The following is a 7757-nucleotide window of genomic DNA, read 5'->3' on the forward strand; positions in this document are numbered from 1 at the left end:
TTGGTCTTTGCCTAAGTAAATCAACTTCTGTAAAGCAATGACATGCTTAAGAAAGTCCCATTCTAGATTTTAGTAGCAAAGGGATTTTACTTGAGGGACTGCTAAGTATCAGTCTATGGGGGTGTATAGGTAAAAACCAACCAACCAAAAACCCCACAGCAACCAACAACCAACCAACCAAAACAACCTCCAAAACCAAAATTATATCTGAATACATTACAATAGAATTTTAAATTTTTCTTTAGATTATCTTGATTCTTCCATTTCATTACATATGTAAAGATTTGTTAGGAGGTAGTTGCTCTTACATAGTTTCTGCACCCTTCTTAACCCCCCTCTCCAAGACAATTTTTCCCCCTTGACTGGGGAGCATTTAGTTCATTATATGTTCAAAGCTTTACTATCAATGTTAGTTTCCTATTTTGAAACTCTTTGAGCAATGTACTTGTAGGAGAAGAAGTTGCTCGTTTGTTCTGAAGTGTGTTTCTTTCAAGGGGCAGTTTGAATGGTTGTGCTGGTACCTGTTGGGACATTTTGAACCAGTCAAAGATCAAAGAGGAAAAGAAGAGTAGTGGCCATGCATTTGTGTGAAGGTAGTTATCTGAGAATCTGAATACAACCCCTTCTGTGTAAAGGACCACGAAGTCAGCAACACATTTGAGTAGGAACTACTGCTGCTTTTTGTGAAGACACTGCATGGAGATATGACCTAGGTGACCCTGGCTGCATTTCTTCAAACCACAACTAATGAACCAGAACAAAGTAACTCTTTGAAAAAACAGATCTCAAACCTGATAGGTGTGACAGAGTAAATAAGAGAGTTTGAAAATAAATTTTCCCCCCGAAATCCATGTCCTCATGGGAGCAGATTTCTCCCCCAGTTCTGCTGCAAAGCCTCTCCACTCCTCCTCTGTGAGAGGCCCCTCACAGCCACCACTGAGCCTGTCAAAACGATACTCACCAAACTAGAAAACAGCTAGAAAAAAAACCCCTAGAAATAGCCAAATTATCTGATTTTCTGCTTTTTTTGCATCATCACTGCTAACTCAAGGATATTTGGGTTTGGCATTTGGTGTTTGGGGTGTTTTCTTCGGTTTTGGTTTTCTTTGGTTGTGTAGGAGGGAGACTTTTAGACAGTATTGGCTGCTTGAGCTGATCTTGTAGGGAAGAGATGTGCATCATCAGAAAAAGGATTAACTGTCACTTTGCTGTTTATCAAGCATTTTGCCCCAAAAAAGGGGCACAAAAAGAGCTTAAGAAAAAGAAGATGCATGAGATAACTTTCTTCCCTAGAAAGGTGGGGTGTGCCAGATCCTGAATGCATCAACAAAAAAGTTTAAAGATGCCACATACAAAAGATGCATTGTTTGCTCTCTTTAGTGTTCTCTCTGGACCTTTCTTGGAGACACGTCTGAGCTGACAACATCTCATAATTAAGGATAGTCTCAACCTGAAGTGAACTGCCCCTGCAGGAATTTTTCACATCCAGGCTATATTTGCAGTATTGTTTAGGAAACAGCTCTGCAGGCCTCTGCCAGCAAAATAAAAAAATCCAGCAATATTCATTTCCTTAAACTGACTTTTAACAGGTTATTTTTTGGAGACATGATGGATGTAAAAAGTAGAGTTCAACCAGGAAAGGGATAATTCAGGAAAAATAACAGGTGTATGAAAATGGCTGTGCTCTGAAATGGAAAGGTCCATTTCCTGTCTCAATAATGGATCTGTGTGAGAACCTTGAAGCCTTTCTGCTTTCATTTTTGTTTCATTAAAATGAAACTTTCAGTTTTCTGCAAATAACATTGCTTTTTGGAAACTAATAAAAACAGAGACTTCGACAGGAAGACAAGAACTAAACTGAAAGAAATAGGCATAGTCAACTACACAGTATTAATACATTAAATTCTTAGAGACTCAAATGCAGTAAGCACTTTCCTTTGTGAATTAGTTTCTTTCATGGCTTTCACATGCTGTCTTCTGTTATTACTGGATGAAAATGCATAGACTACTTATCAACAAAATGTGAATAGAAACATAGTAGTATCTTCCTATTACAAAAGCAGAAGAATTTATAAAATATTTTTAAGGACATTTTTGATACCTTATCGACCTAATCAGTAGAAGACATTTACAGTCAAGATCACTGAAAATAAAAGGTTTAGATAGAAGAAAAAAGCATGGTAGTACCTTTTATCATTTACCAATAATGTAAATAAATATATAAACAAAATAAATTAACTGGATATTTTCTTGGGATTATTTGTTGAGCTTTTATCTTTTTTTTAAGTAGATCAAATTGACTTTTTTCCTTGCCTTCATGGTTATATTCAGTTTACTTTTTTGCCATATTTTCTGCTTTTGTTTTATTCAAGTGGACAGAGGAGTACTTCAAATGGCTGCTTTACCGATTTCCCCCTCACATGCAGACACACAAACTTCACTGAAGTTCAGCAAGTTGTCACAGGTGAACTCTCCTGCTATGAGCACAGAATCACAGAATCACAGAATTGTTGGGGTTGGAAGGGACCTCTGGAGATCATCTAGTCCAGCCCACCTGCTAAAGCAGTTTCACCTAGAGCAGATCACACAGAAATGTGTCCAGGTGGGTTTTGAATATTTCCAGAGCAGGAGACTCCACAGCCTCTTCGGGCAGCCTGTTCCAGTGCTCTGGCGCCCTCAAGGTAAAAAAGTTTCTCCTCATGTTCAGATGGAACCTCCTGTGCTTCAGTCTGTGCTCGTTGCCCTTCATCCTATCATTGGGCACCACTGAAAAGAGTCTGGTCACATCCTCTTGACATCCACCCTTGAGATATTTTTAAGCACTGATGAGATCCCCTCTCAGCCTTCTCTTCTCCAGGTTGAACAGACCCAGCTCTCTCAGTATTAGGAACATTACTTACACAGTGAACTTGAAAAATACCACAAACCTTCTTATCTCCTACCAACACAGCTTTTGCTTGAGAGTCAGCAGCAGTAGTGCTTTATGGTGTTCAAAATTTGTTCAGCAGTGGTGTTTCTTCCACTTCCTTCATCGGACCTTTATACCATTAGTACATATCACCATTAAGTTACTGTGTCATTAAACATAGGTTTTCTATGTTCAGATGGCATCCATTACTCACAAATAATCGCCCTGAAAGAAGCTGTGAAAATACCCTTCCTGAACCTCAACATTTAGTGCTATCTAGCTTTCATATTACAGCTGTGGTTTTTGTCATCAACAGTCTTTAGCTTCCTGACCCATTTAAGTGTTCAGTGTTATGTTAGGGTGATTGTCCAGTCAGTGGTCCAGTTCCAAAAATGGAAATAATTTTCCAGTTCCAGAAAGGCAGAAATATAATTCTTTTTCTAAAGACTCCTGAATACACTGACTGATTTTTTTCTTTTTGGTCTGAAGCATTTCATCATAGAACTGTAATCTATATAGTACAGCCTTCTGGAGGCCTGTAAGTTTCACAATAAAAAATTATCAAGAACTTGCATATGTGGATTGTATTTTCTTTCATTTGAAAGAAAAAGCCTTTTAGACTCTCTCCCCCCCTTTTTTTTTTTTCATCTCTGAATCATCTTTACCAATATATCCCCAAAATGTGATTGTATTTTATTTGCAACTTTTTTCTTTCTCTTGAAGGAAAGTCTGGTGTTAACTTCCCCTCTGAGGTTAATGACTACGCACTGAAGAATCCTATCTACTTTACTGAATCAGGCATGCCTATAGATTAATCCAATTTGGGGGGCTTTATTGGTTCAATTAGATTAGATGCAGAATAGGAAAAAGCAAATTGAATTATTGTGCCTTTATCTGGCTGTGCCACTCAGTCTTCCTGCTTAAAGAAACACAGAATGGTGAATGGAAAAAAAGAGACATTTTCCTTTTATAGTACCACACTTGCAACAGAAGGACCCTCATCTATTAGAGAAACAGGGAGTTAGTATCACTCGTTACTGAACTATCATTCTGGATTGGTTAACCTGCCCTCCACAGGGTTAGAGCTAATGTACAAGGATGCTCACACCAGATGTGAAATAGCTAAAACCTTCCTCCTCCCAGCCCTGACCATTTTCCAGTTGGCCATATTTGTAGACAGAGTGGTACCTGTAGTGGTGTCCTTTTTAGCTGTCTCTTGCTTCACTACACTATCACAGTCGAGGCCTTTTTTTTACTGGTGGTAGCAGCAGCCTGCACATATATTTGCCTCTCTTTCTGCACTATTGCTACAGGCCTATCAGTTAAATCTTAAACACTAATGAATCATTAAAAAGGGTATTAACATATTGTGCTGGGCCTATATGTATATCTTATTCTTCACAGTTTTATTGCAATTTCCATTTAAAAATCTCATTACAGAGATTATTGTGACATGATTTGAAACGGCAGCATTCATTATATATTATCTGTGTATTGGAGTTTGGGAAATTAATGCACCAGGAAATGAAATGACTCACCCAGGGTCACTGAAGATGTATGTTCAAGTCATGATTAAAATCCAAGCTATAGATCTCAATTGGGTTTCCTGCAAAATCTTCTTTTCTCTTTCTCTTTATTTCTATTTTTTTTTCTTTTAAACCACATCCTACAGTTGTACATTCAGTTGGAAAATTCCACTGTGCTGCTTTTGTTCTCAAACTATAATTAACATTTAGCCAACAATTAGTTAAATACAGCTTGTTTATCTTTGTGAGCCTTTCCTTCCTTTGCTTTGGGGTTCAAATGATGGAGACAAAGTGGCATTACTGGGAAAGAAGAGTCAGGCTGTGGGGAACGGTGGGCAGAGAACCAGAGAGGCAGAGTCCAAGGAACAGCTCAAGTGATGGGGTGACCATGAGATGTGCTGCTGCTGCTGCTGTGAGTCTCTTATCCACAGATGATCAGAGATATGTGGATTTTCCCGCTTTTCAGTGTTGGGGATGTAGGGAGAAACAGAAGCTGGAGATACAGGACGTATGAGGAGAGGCTAGAAAGGAGGGGACTGCAGGATGGACCTTCCCTTACACTACCTGCTCTGATACCACTGCCCAGAAGGGTAGGGTGGAGAGGGCATATATTTCTCTTTTTATAGGTTACATCTTCTGTAAAAACAAGACATTTAAAGAGTGTGCCTGCTCCCAAATTATACCAGTAGAGTCAACTTCCACAATGCCCACAGCTTTCTGATTTGTGACATGCAAGCGTGTTGCCCAGGTGTCTGGAGGGGATTTGTATTGCAGCCTTTAGAGGGAGCCTGGTTACCGGCTGCTTTTTGAGCAGGTGTGACAGGGAAATCTGTTCTTGTGACTAGCTGACTGAGATTTCCTGACATTTGTAGTAACCGTGTCTGTTGTAAAGCAAATAAATGTCTTTAGACAACATATTATTTCATCGATACTTAGTGATCATGTGGGATTAGACAATTTCTTCTGCTTTATTTTCAATGCCAGATGGAGAGAAACGAGCATGAAAACGAGCAATAAAATTGTAATTTATATATATAAACAGATGAATGAAGAATAATTTTCATGTAAGGAAATTTGTCTTCATTTTGGAGACTTCTTGAGTACTTTATCTTCACTTTAATTAAATAAAACAGTTGTATAAAAAGTTTCATTTGTAATAACAATAGTAAAAAATTGTTTTTTCATTCCACTTCAGATTTGTGGACTACTACTCATCTGTAAACTACTATATACATATGTAGTATGACATAAAGTATCATATTTCGAACTAGAGAGATACTTTGTCTTTTTGCCTCATTTGCAACTGCAATTTGAGAGCAGCTAGCCATGGAGGTTGTTAAAGCTTTAAATGTGGAAACCATATAGACCCTTTGTAGTGGGTTTAAAGGCCACTATGCCACACAGCATCCAGGAACTGGCCTCCTTCAACTCACAAGATGCTTTCTTTTCCAATACAAAATCTACAGTTTATTTTCTGAAGCTTCCCATTTCCTGCTTTTCTTATCAGCAATACTTCTGTTTCCTGACACAAGCTAAATGTCAGTTAATATTTTGATCTGTTTCAAAAGATCATAACTTTGTAATGCGAATAAAAAAAGACTCTGTCTTCAACTCGGTTCTCCTCTACTTAGATTTTTACACTCAGCATCAGATGGACTACTGACTATCTAGGTGTACTTTGTGAATCCAGATTTTAGTTTGGCCAGGACAATTTCAATTGCCCAATAAAATGCAAGTAGGAACCACTCTTAGAAAACGTGGAGTTACTTAAAAGAACTTGGTTGTATTGTAAGACTTTTTTAGTCCTCAAAGCTTGTGCTGCTGTGGAGTTCCAGTATTTGAGGAAACTCTCACAATACTGAAGTAATTGAAATAAGAACAACAATAAATGAAGAGACAAGGCCATTAGTAATTTTTACAAGGAGTCATTTTTGTTAAATATCATTTGGAAGTCTAAGCTCAGATTCCTAGGAAAAGATTTTGCATATACTATTTTTCTGTCTGTTAAGGAACTTTTATCTGTGGGTAACATATCTGGTGAATTCAAAGAATACAAACTCCTCATAAAAAAGCTGCGAACATGATTTCTCAGACAGGAAAAAATAAGAAGTCACTTGTAAAAATGAAAAGTCACAAGGAAAGGGAAAAAAAAAACAACTTTATTGCCTTTTCACACTGATACTCAGGTCTCCTCCCTTCCAAGGAGAGGCCCTCCAGAAGAAGAAAATTAATAAGATACTTGAATCTTAAGTGAAAATTTTTCTAGATAACAGGAACACAAGAATCATGTGAGCTCAATACATTGTGGAAAGTAACCATTACAATTTTATTTTTTCTAAATTAAAAAAGGTACTTACATTATTATTATTAATATATTTATATAAGTATGTTACTTTTTATCATTTCCTAAGAGTAAATACAGACTATCATTCAAGTAGTTCATCCTCTTGAGTTAAAAAGTGGTATAAAGTACAATTTTTTAATCACTTTATTGTTTTATGGATTTTGTGTTTAATAACAAGGTAGAGTAGAAATAATTGCAACCACAACAATGGAGAATTACAGATCTAACTAGGAAGTGGAAAAATGGAGTCTTTGCAAACATCGCATTTTTGTAGTGTCCTAAGTCATACCCATCTTAATATAGAAAAATATATACAGAATTTGTTTTTAAGACAGGTTGTTGCATTGTGGACAGTGTCTTAAACAGAACTAATGATAAGTCCTACTCAAGCTTGTGCGGGGTATTACTTAAACTATTAATTTCTGTTGTCAGCTTTACTTCAAATTACATTCGTTTATTCTTTAGAGAATTTTAACCAGTCAATTCAAGTTTAGTTTTGACTTCACATCAATCATATTGTTCTAGTCTTAAGAAACTCCACAAAATTATGGCCTGCTGAGGTGAAAAGAAAGCTTGGAGTTGTCCTGAGAAAAACCCTAAAAATTGTAGGAGTGTGACTTGTTTTGAAAAATTTCAACACAAGTTATGAACACTCTGGATTCTTACACCTTTGAAAAAGAATTTTTGAGCTGCATAATTTTAATCCCAAAATACAAGCTTATGACATGTTATCATAAATAAATTCTCAGACCTTAAGACATTACTTTTTATAACTAGTCACAGAATTACTATATATTACTCTAATATATAGGAACTGTCTAATCTTCTCTTTAGATTTTATACTCCCTGAATAATAGATAGATATTGAACTACGGTGTCAGAAAAATTGAGAAATTCTGTTTGTTTTGGATACATGGCATGGAAGAATTCTGTTTGCTTCTGCTCATGAAACCTAAAGATCTCTGCTTCATCAGTTATG

This window comes from Caloenas nicobarica, chromosome 2 (genome assembly GCF_036013445.1).
Source record: "Caloenas nicobarica isolate bCalNic1 chromosome 2, bCalNic1.hap1, whole genome shotgun sequence".
Lineage (NCBI taxonomy): Eukaryota > Metazoa > Chordata > Aves > Columbiformes > Columbidae > Caloenas > Caloenas nicobarica.